The sequence below is a fragment of the Mytilus trossulus genome, chromosome 14 (assembly GCF_036588685.1).
Source record: "Mytilus trossulus isolate FHL-02 chromosome 14, PNRI_Mtr1.1.1.hap1, whole genome shotgun sequence".
In the NCBI taxonomy this organism is placed as follows: Eukaryota; Metazoa; Mollusca; class Bivalvia; order Mytilida; family Mytilidae; genus Mytilus; species Mytilus trossulus.
Window position 1 is genome coordinate 32,644,398 of NC_086386.1, and position 12,294 is coordinate 32,656,691.

A 12,294-nucleotide genomic window follows, 5' to 3' on the forward strand; every position below is an offset into this window, starting at 1 on the left:
TTTAAATAACCAGTGAACTGGTGAAGGATATCCCTGCTTCTTCCAAGAATGACGTCACTATAAAATACAATGTAGGTTGGATATATTTAGAATATCTCGTCATATTTATTTTTCCGGATTGTAAAATAAACGTAAACAGTGTAAAGGAGAGTTCAAGATACGATAATTTCGTGAGAAACAGAAGGGAAATGTGTAAAAAAGAGTGTTTAGAGTCAAACTATTAATTTCTGGGTCTCCTTCTCTTCAATCTAAGTAAGATTTGTTGGGGGGTTTCCACACTATAACATGTATAAAAACAAAATGAATGATGTGAGGGAGTGTCACTCTGGTCAACCCCATAGGGGATTGACGGCTTCGATTGACGGCTTGAAGCCGTCTTTCCCCAAAAACTGCCCAGAACCACCTTCATCAACCAGACATAATTTCAAATGGAACTTTATTAAGTTATGAATATTAAAAATAAACAAACAAATTAAAATAGACCAAAATTAGAAAGACTATTTTTAATACATTCAAGAACTTGCTAACTTTAGAATGAATAAAATAATCATGAATAATGTAAACATTTAGCTAAAACACTTTCAAAACTATGCTTTTAGGATTACATGCTTGGTAATTATAATTGCAAATAATCTGATAAATTTTAAAGCAGAAAGTAAAATTGATATTTAAATTTGATCAAATATCATATTTTATCAAATTTAAATAATTAATTTTACTTTCTGCTTTAATTTATTATGGATGTATTTTTAAACATTAGTTTATATACTTCAGCCTAATCTAATACAAACTCCCACATAACAGTAGATTATGCGATGTAAAGAGGAGTGACATTGGATGTGGAATGATTTTTTTTAAAACAGAAGTTTTAAGATTCATTAACTTGCTTGAACTAGATTTCATTGAGATGGGAGCCATCTCTTTGGGCCCCGCTGTCAATAATGTGGGGTAAATAAGTTGTATGGATAATCTGATATGAAGCATTATTTGGAAGTTATTACATAGTCTCACATGTGATTTTAATCTAAGATTTTAAGTTAAAACTGATAAATATTCTCAACTTACTTTCATAGTATAATAGTGATATGACTGCATGATGTGAACTCATTGTTGACTACTCTAAGGTGACTTCTGGATATATGGATTGATGTTTGAACAATGTTTAAAGATGCTGCCCAATTGATATTTGTCACATATTTTTAGAATTATGCCTTCAATATATTATGACCCACCAAGTATAAAGTATGAAATATTAACGGTTCTTGAGAGGTAAAGCGGACACAATTTGTTAAGAACAACGAACGGATGGACAGACCAACGGACTGACCTTTGACCTAGGATGCATACATTATGACACATTTAATATATATGTTAAGTTGAAAATGTTTTCAGGTATAAAGTATGAAATAATAACAGCTGTCCTCTCAAAATATAGTGTGGATCAAATTTGTTAGCGTCGGATGGACAGACCAACAGACAGACAGACCTTTGACCTAGGAAGTGGTACATACATCATGACACACCCTCTGGTGTTGGTTAAAATGGATGTCAAGTATAATATTTGAAATCATAATGGTTCTCAAGATATAGAGCGGACACAATCTTCACAACAGAACACAGGGTTGTCAACTGAAACCAAAGTTTTTTGACGTTGACCTTTGACCTAGGAAGTTGTACATACATCATGACACGCCCTCTGGTGGTGGTTAAAATGGATGACAAGTATAAACTTTGAAATCATAACGGTTATCTAGATATGGAGCGGACACGATCTTCACCACAGGACACGGGGTTGTCAACTGAAACCAAAGGTTTTGACCTTGACCTTTGACCTAGGAAGTTGTACATACATCATGACACGCCCTCTGGTGGTGGTTAAAATGGATGACAAGTATAAACTTTGAAATCATAACGGTTATCTAGATATGGAGCGGACACGATCTTCACCACAGGACACGGGGTTGTCAACTGAAACCAAAGGTTTTGACCTTGACCTTTGACCTAGGAAGTTGTACATACATCATGACACACCCTTGGGTGTTGGTTAATAATCATGTTAAGTATTAAGTATAAAATCATAACGGTTATCTAGATATGGAGCGGACACGAAAGTGTTACGGACGGACGGACAGACGGACGGACAGACGGACGGACAGACGGACGGACAGACGGACAGACGGACGGACAGACGGACGGACGGACGGACGGACAGACGGACAGACTGATCACTATAGGGTGACCCGCCTTTTCGGCGGGGCCCTAATTATTAATATACCTTAGCAATACTTCCTTACATAAGCATAATACATGTACTATTTAGGTTCATACTCACTATTATAGAAAATTTATTCAATACCTATCATTCATTATATTAATAATTCATTAAACATGTTATATTTCAAAAACTTTAATTTTAAATGTGAATAATTTATCAAAATTTCTTAAAATGTAAGAAATTACTAGCATCACTTTGACTATGGTCCATTGCTAAAATGCCTTAAAATGAAACCATGCATACATTTTATACATTCCATGAAATCAATTCTTGATTAAAACTAGCCAAGAGGTTATTTGAGACTCAATCATTTGATAACTATCTTCTTAAGATTAATAAAACAATTTAGGTGGAATTTCTCACTCTTATTAGCTACAACAAGAATCATTTAACTCTATATATATTTTAGAACAGCTATATAAAATTGAGAATGGAAATGGGGAATGTGCCAAAGAGACAACAACCCGACCATAGAGCAAACAACAGCAGAAGGTCACCAACAGGTCTTCAATGCAACAAGAAATTCCCGCACCCGGAGGCGTCCTTCAGCTGGCCCCTAAACAAATATATACTAGCTAGTTAAGTGATAATGAACACCATACTAAACTCCAAATTGTACACAAGAAATTAAAAGTTAAAATAATACAAGACTTAGAAAGGCCAGAGGCATTTATACCATTATAGGTAAAAATAAAATGACATCCGTTATCTTTGTTTCTAATAAATATGAAGAGAATTTCTTCAAGAGATGTGGTATGATGAAAATGTGACAACTACACATTTAAGACCAAAAAAAAAAATTTAAACACATATAAGGCACTTGACCTTGATCAATGAGCAAAACCCATACAGTGTAGAAATATATATTTAGGCCCCTAGTAAAGAGTTCAACCAAAAAACACACAGTGCCTGAGCCTACTGGTATTTTTCAACTCTCTTTACATGAACTATAAAAAATAAACAAATTTTTAGTATTTCTAGCATGTCTAGTATTTCTTAAACATATGACTTTGAATTGTTTTTCAGATTTTTGCATTTTCTTATGCATAACTCAGGATTTTCTATATAAGAAACTACAAATGTATTTACGTGATTTTTTTTTATTTTATAGCCGACTCTTTTTGCTTGACAAAAGATAACATGTGAACTGTGAAATTATAAGCCAGTTGTGTGAAGTCATCTGGAAAAGTTAAATGATTTATTTGCTTTAACAGAAAGATATTAAAAAAGAAGTGACCGAATAATATAAGGACTGTAAAAAACATAACTTGAGTCCTGAAAAAAGAAACAGGGCAGACTTATTACTTTATTTTATTCAGAAACTATAGTTTGAGGGAGGAGAAAATGTGAACACACTTCATAAACAATTGTATTTTTTGGTAAAAACTGTAACATGTTGCCAAATGGTTGTTTTGTAATATATGTAACCAAATGGTTGTTTGTGTTTGTTTGTTGTCCAAAATATAATACCCATATCTCCTTTGATATAAAATTCTGAAGATGCAAGAATGTTTGCCACTGAACTTAAAGCAACCAACACTCATCCATAAATTCATATAGATCCCAATAAAATTAAAAGATAAATCAATTACCACAACAACTATAGATAAAAGATTTGCATAGAAAGTATTAAGAATGAACTGACCAGGTGAGACTCTCTTGTCCTATAAATCAATGCTTTGTAACTATTCAAAATACAATTTTTTTTCACATGACGCAGAATAGGAATGAGAAGATCATGTGATCAATCAGAATACATAGGAACTCTGCCATACAGGGATCAATAATGTCTACTAGAATGACCACAATTTGTTTAACATCAGACAAACTATGACAGAAAATCAACACTAATAATGACTCAAAGCTGTTTTGGGACATTTTAATAATGTCTAGGAAATATGTGTTGTGAAAGAAGACATAAAATATCATTTGATATTGTAAAAACTCAATGAAATGTTTGTTTACCTCATGTTATTATGTTACTTTTATGTAGGCACACATTATCATGTGAAGCATTTATCACATACTATTACATGCTACTTTAATTTTAATGGCTGAGACATACAATGAATAATTGATTAATTGTTCTATACTAAATGTCCAGTTGCAAATATTTGATGCAAACTTTAGACAAGAATAAACATTCATGAATGCTATAAATAGGTTTTACCAAGCAGGTTTACAATAGAATGACTGTAAATAGACAAAGGTTATTGTTGTATAAGGAAATAAATTTAACCAAATATTGGCTCCTACAGGATTGTAGCAAGAGTTTGTTACATTTTGTAAGGTGCTGAGAGCACTCACTCTCATAACACAAGACATTGCTCTGAAGTCCTCTTTCAAATAAGACTTTGTATTATGCCATCTGCCAGAGACAATTGAATACTTTGCTCTCACCCCATATGAAATTTACAGACACCATATATATCGTATTTAGCTATTAGGTCACTAACATACAATGTAATTAACCAGTTGGATAAGAATACCCTAATAAAATTCAACATATTCATTTAGTTTTCTGCATTTCCAGTTACAAATTGTAACATTGTTAAAACAGATGGTTTTGTTTTCATCAATCCCTAAAAGCTTCTTGAAAAAGATTTTTCTTTTTATGACCCACTTTCTATGCCCCACTTAGTCTTATCAACTTGCAACTTAGTACCCGTAAAAAAAATCCTGATATGATCCCTGTTTAACCCCAATTTCATGTTTCACTGAACATAGAAAATGATACTGCTGGTGGGACATCTTTGTACTATGAATACATTCTAGTTATCTATAATTTTATGCAGAAATCTTTTTAAATGACCTATTAGATTAACAAAAGAGGATAAAATAATATTTCCTGAGAATTCAATTACTACTTTGCTTGGCCTATCATTGTTATTAATGCTGTCATATTTCCTGAGAATTCCAATAACTACTTTGCTTGGCCTATCAATGTTATTAATGCTGTCATATTTCCTGAGAATTCCAATAACTACTTTGCTTGGCCTATCAATGTTATTAATGCTGTCATATTTTCCACCTGATCAATAATAGATGATTGTGTTTGTAGATGCTCTTTGGATGATCAATCTCCTAGCAGTGCTTTTAGGGTAGAAGATATTTTTTTAAAAGATTACAACAGATGTCAGATACTAAAATATAGCAATAAACAAAAAATGTAGCTATACAGAAATATACAAAAAAAATGTAGCTATTCACACTGGTTCTCTGGGGCCATGAAACCTTCAAAGAACATTCCTTCAAGATGTCCTGCGATTCCTTGTATTCTAAGGTTAACCAACAGTTCATTTAATCTATAATTTTACATCTATAATTCTTATTAACAAATTGATAATAAGTTACTCAAATTTACTTAAAACAAGAATGTGTCCATAGTACACGGATGCCCCACTCGCATTATCATTTTCTATGTTCAGTGGACTGTAAAATTGGGATAAAAAATCTAATTTGGCAATCTAATTAGAAAGATCATAACCTAAGGAACATGTGTACTAAGTTTCAAGTTGATTGGACTTCAACTTCATCAAAAACTACCTTGACCAAAAACTTTAACCTGAAACTTGCACTATCATTTTTTATGTTCAGTGGACCATGAAATTGGGGTCAAAAGTCTAATTTGGCAATTAAATTAGAAAGATCATATTATAGGGAACATGTGTACTATGTTTGAAGTTGATTGGACCTCAACTTCATCAAAAACTACCTTGACCAAAAACTTTAACCTGAAACTTGCACTATCATTTTTTATGTTCAGTGGACCATGAAATTGGGGTCAAAAGTCTAATTTGGCAATTAAATTAGAAAGATCATATTATAGGGAACATGTGTACTATGTTTGAAGTTGATTGGACCTCAACTTCATCAAAAACTACCTTGACCAAAAACTTCAACCTGAAGGAACAAACCGACGGACGGAAGGAAGGACGGACAGCTGCACAGACCAAAAAACATAATGCCCCTCTACTATCGTAGGTAGGGCATAAAACTGCAAGTTTATGCTTATATAACACATTAATGAAAACAAAGACTTTAAAATTGCCTTGTAGTTTTTATATATAATATGTTAAAAGCCTGCAGCAGAATTAAAATTATCATGGGTCCTTCCAAATAATCAATTAATATTGTACTTGGAAACTCTACAGTACTACATAAATCACCAACATGAACAAATTGCAATGCCAATGAACTAAATGTCTGATTTCGTCACAATTATTCAATATTCATTAGAAGAAGTAAATTCAATTCTAATTCCTACATCATGCACGATTTTGTCCTTTTCAATCCATTAAAATGACGTCATTGATAAATTTTTTAGTAAATGAAAATAGTGAAAACACAAAAGCCAATGAATTGATCTGATTAGTTTAGAAATCAATAAACAATATATGTAATGGTATTACCTCCTACCGCGCTGAATCGTTACGCTGGTGGATAACTTGTTACTGCTGATCAATAACGTGTCCGACTTTCTGATCCTGAAAGATAAAAAATCTCAACTCAGTGCCAATTAGACAGTAACAATGTAACGTCTCTTATTATCGATATTACTACAAAAACAAAAAAATTGTCAAAGAGTGAAGCTATTCTATTTCAAACTTGCCTGATCTAGTTAACTGTTTTGAATTCCAATACATTTGTCATACTTAACAACACAAATCTAGTACAATAGATCCTTAGTTATACAGATTTAACATTCCTGTGCAATTCTTACATGATGTCAGTATTATAGAATATTGAATTTTCCAACCTAGATCAGTTCAACTATAAAATCAAATACATTAGTAATATCCAAGTTAAATGAACTTCTTCGGAAAATATGAGCAAAATTTCTAAGAAATCACAAGTTATTTAATATTCTGTGTGTGCAACTATGTTAAGGCATTCTGCTGTATAGTGGTACCACTCCTTATATCATCTTTGCTTCAAGACTAGCTGATCAATTTATTAAAACATTTGAATAAGATAATTATAAACATGTAATGTTATGTCAAAATGTACAAAATTTATGTTTGTTCAGACTAACTTTTAATTTGGTTAACCATTATGGAAAATTCTAGGAAAGATAATTCAACAACACCTACAATTCTTTTTAAAATGGATGGAAAATAGTGAATACCCCGGTACATATAACTATGGTAACACTTAAAATGATTATGACAAAATATGGATAGTTTTAGTTTGGGTTATGTGGAAAAGAGGGAGTGAGAATGACATCTCGCTTTCAGTATTTCAATGAAATAATGAAATAAACTATTCCTACAGAAACTCTTATACAAATTTGAATGAATCAACATATACATCCTAAATTCCAGTAAAATACTAAATATATCTACCATATATGTCATTAGAAATAAAGACAGCCCCTATTAATAAAGTAGATGTCTCACAAACTAAAAAAAATTACGGACAAACATTTAGTTAAAACAGCTTATACCCTCTCCTTAAGATGGGGTGTATTTAAATTGGAAATTGTAGGAGTAACAATAAGATTTTTAATTCAGAAATGTTATGTCTCATAGTCATAACCAAGAAAATGTTTATCACAAAATTCATTATATAGAATTTGTTTGATAATTCTTCCATGTCATTTTGCAGGAATATCAATAATCTGATCAATAACCAAAGATATGTATCATTTGTTATTGGAGTTTATCCCATCAAAAAAGTCAATGAAAATGTTGTGTGCAGTACAGAAATACTAGTCTCAATAAAATTATTTAACATCATTTAGTCCAAGCTATTGCTGAAGAAACTGTCTTTGTACTACAGACATTGTGTGATAACTTATTACTGAAATATTTGAAACCAGTCTGCTTGCATTTCAAAGAAATTTCACAATTAAGATACCCCAACTGGAAATTGTTTGGCAGATCAGACAAACTTGCCGCACGATAAGGCTTGGCGGTCGCCATCTTTTTCGCTTTGTTTGTCTAAGTCTCCGTGGCAATAGCTAATTAGCATAAATGGGCGGAGCATAACCCAATATGGGTGATAGGTGAATTGTTAAGAAACATGCAAACATACATAAATGTACACATTGTATCATAACCTTACTGGTAAAAATTTAAAATATATTCACTTGTTATAGTGTTAAATTAACTGTGTTTAGCTGATCTAATGCTTTGTCAACACAGATGGACCCTAATTCCAACAGCTGTTTCATCATCTGTGTGTATTTACTAAACTATCATATACAATAATAAGTCAAGGTCAAATAGGTTATATATAGTTCTATTGTTTTACAGGTGTGTTCTAACAGCTTTTACCAGTACGGGTCACGGCCCAAATGCTGTCCAGACATGCATAACAAAATCAATAACCAATTTATTTTCATCGAAAATCTTGTTAAAAATGGACCAAAGTCTCAAATGTAGGGTAACATCATTTCTAACTAATCAAAGAAAAATGTTTACAGTTGTACATGTAAATGTATTATACTGCATATTTATGTTGCAAATTTTACACTGAGTTTTCCAGTCTAGAAAAATATGACAAAATTCTTTAAGCAATTTCATGTCTCAGAAGATGCACAACTTCCGTAAGAGTAACTATCTTTCTGTGAAGTTTTTGGGATCTTCGTTGAGAATTGTAAAAGTTAAAAACATAAATTCTGCTGATAATTAATATCTTAAGTCTGGGAAGATGAAAAGATAAATTCAATCCTGTAAATAAAGGGGGCTGTCATCAAGTAACATATCATCAATTTCAAAAGAATAAAGGTAAATATGGTAAAGGCAAAACTGTGTTCTTCAGAAGGTGCTTCTCAATAAGGTCAGAAAACAAGTTTGTTGAAAACTAACTGATAAGTCCTCCAGTGACATGAATGAGAAGAAGAAATAAGGTAGAAGTTGACATGGTTTATATTTATTTTATTTCATACAAAAATATTTGTATTCAAGATTTTATCATTTTATATTGAACAGTATCTAAATGTGTTGTGATTAATTTGTTACAAACATGATAATGTTCAAGATTCTGCCAGGCAGTATCTTGTGTTTCAATGGACTTTATTTTTGTAGCTTGATGGACTTATCATGCTTATAGTTATAACAAGATCAGATCGATTTATTAAGAAAATAACTTTTAGGTGATCACTGCACCATTCAGCATGTTCTCCCCAGGGCCTTTATGCATCATGATGATGTGATGCTATCTGAGGTGGGTTTCTTGTAGATTATAATGTTATCAGGTTTTGGATGTGATTCTATAATTTTTTGAAACTACATAGTATTCTAATTTTCCCTGTTTACATGGTTTATGGGATGCTAAATGAAATATCTGTGGATAATCCAACGGGAAGGATTGTGCCTGATGTTTATATGATGAAATCATAATCTTTCAGTAAGTTTAATTGAAGTCTGGAGCTGGCATGTCAGTTAACTGCTAGTAGGCTGTTGTTATTTATGTATTATTGTCATTTTGTTTATTTTCTTTGGTTACATCTTCTGACATCAGACGCAGACTTCTCTTGAACTGAATTTTAATGTGCGTATTGTTATGCGTTTACTTTTCTACATTGGTTAGAGGTATAGGGGAGGGTTGAGATCTCACAAACATGTTTAACCCCGCCGCATTTTTGCGCCTGTCCCAAGTCAGGAGCCTCTGGTCTTTGTTAGTCTTGTATTATTTTAATTTTAGTTTCTTGTGTACAATTTGGAAATTAGTATGGCGTTCATTATCACTGAACTAGTATATATTTGTTTAGGGGCCAGCTGAAGGACGCCTCCGGGTGCGGGAATTTCTCGCTACATTGAAGACCTGTTGGTGACCTTCTGCTGTTTGGTTTTTTTTTATTTGGTCGGGTTGTTGTCTCTTTGACACATTCCCCATTTCCATTCTCAATTTTATTTTTATTATGTTTGTTCTATTGTGTTTACAAATTAAAGGCTAATGTTGAACATGTTGAAGTGTACATTGTACTTAATTGCATGTGCTCAATTATGTATGTACACATACTGATACACAAACTGACACATATATGTGTTCTAAAAAGATTGAGCTTTTTAGCACATACAGACTTGATAAAACAAAGTGCATTAAAACATAAACAATATTCCTTACTTCGTATCACAGAGGATTGATGACTTTTGACCAAGAACTTGTTACAATTGTAGTGTCAGAACATCAGTGGCAGATCAAAGGGAGGCCCTCCCGGAGGGGTCGTTACTCTCTCACGTTGTGTGCCCTAGGATGGATTAAACTATTATACCAACAGCCAAGGTAATTTGATAGTAAATGTACAATAAAATATTGGTGAATTTCCCCCTGGCATAATGTTTGTTTGCCCGTGAAGAAGGTTTCTTTTAAATTACACTTTCCAGTGACAGAATTTTGCACTCAACAGAACAAGTAATTTGAAATGAAAATTCAAAATCATCATGATCATGCCTGAGTTATTTTATATACATTATTGTTATTTGATTACCATGCAACACCTTTACACATACAGTCCTTTGTGATCTCTGTGGAGTATTTCTGTTACTTACAATTAAACACAATCAATCAAGACAATAGAGTTCCAAATTATCGGGGTTTCCCTCAGACAATTTGTTAAAGTTAATACAGATGGCCAAACTGACAGACATGTTCCCTGATTGGGGGTCTCATTGGGGAGGGGCGTCTGATTCTGGATCTCACTTACTGTTTTGTCAGCTTCCCGTATCCCGCTTACATTATGTATGTACATGTAAGCAATTCTCCTTTTTGGGGAATTTGACATGTTCCGTTAGACTTCATTTCCCATTTTAACGGCACAATAACTTGAATTTCACATGTCACGCTTACAAAAAATCTGCAATCCCCAATAATTTACCCAACCTGATTGTAGGAGCCTGGAAGAATCCAGGTCCTTTCGCGCCCATTCACGTCAGCACCCACTATTGTTCGCCCCCTTTCACTTACACACCCTACACAATACATATTTGCGCCAAATCTTTATTGGTTTTGTGTTTAATAACTTTGTAATCAAGTTTTGGCAAGTGTATTCCTATAAGTATATTTGTTGTCATTGTCTCATTATAAAGTGAGACAGCATTATTTTTTTAGTTGAATAAATCTTATTTAAGGTTTGGATAGTGTATAGTTAAAAAAAAAATAACAATCCTTTCTAAATAAAGTGGGATTCTGTCAACGCTTTATTTTGTGTTAAATAACTCTTAATCTTGTTTTGGTTAGTGTATCGCTATAACTTTGTTTCAATCAATGACTTGTTTCAAAATAAAGTGAGATTCTGACAACAATTTTTTTTCTTGTGTGTTGAATAAACTTTATCATGTTTTGGTTATATTTTATTGTTTCAGATCAAAGGGACCAAGCTGTTAATAACAATTATCTTGTTTTTTTTATTTAAAATCTTCAATGTTTTACTCATACCAAGCTAAATAAATACATTCAGTATTTAAACCTAAGCAATTTAAAACAACAATCATGGAATTTGAACTTAAATTGGGGGCGAACGTGTAGAGTGCGAACAGACCTTGGGTGTGAACGTGCGAAAGTGTATTGGGCGCGAACGGACCTGATAATAAGAGCTGTACACAAAACTGTGTAACTCTCAGCCTCAGCAACACTCATCTATTTATTATAGATACAACAGACACCGCATCTCTGATTATGAAATGAAAACTATCTCTGATTGTTCCCACAGATTGTTTTTGTTTTATTTCTGATAATTCGTGTTGTGTGTTATAAATAGAAGTTAACAAGAAACTTGAAAACCGGCTATATGTCAGGTCAGACTCTGAAACATAAATTTCTGATGCAAATTCAGAGAGTGAATCATATGATGTGCTTACACATAATATATGACGAAAATAGTGTGTACGGCAGGAACAACTTAATTAACGATAAATATCAAAAAAATACCTGCAAAAGGGTCAAAATATCTGTTTGAGGTATTTTAAAATAAGATATTCAACTCACCGTCAAAATTCAGGTGTCTGAATTTATAATGTTTATTTCCGGTTGTCAATGATTTAAAGATTATCTTTATTTTGAAGATGTAAATG

General features: G+C 32.5%; 1 protein-coding gene across 1 annotated transcript in view; it reads right to left on the reverse strand.

Annotated features, from left to right (window-relative positions):
• LOC134697153 (protein Fe65 homolog) overlaps positions 1-12,266 on the reverse strand; it is a 92,553-nt gene extending 80,287 nt beyond the window's left edge. Inside the window, exons 1-2 of the mRNA XM_063559218.1 lie at positions 12,209-12,266; positions 6,688-6,762 (exon numbers count right to left, since the gene is read on the reverse strand). The gene's annotated coding sequence lies outside the window, so the exon portion shown is untranslated. The remainder of the gene's footprint in view (positions 1-6,687; positions 6,763-12,208) is intronic.
• Positions 12,267-12,294: the final 28 nt, after the last annotated feature.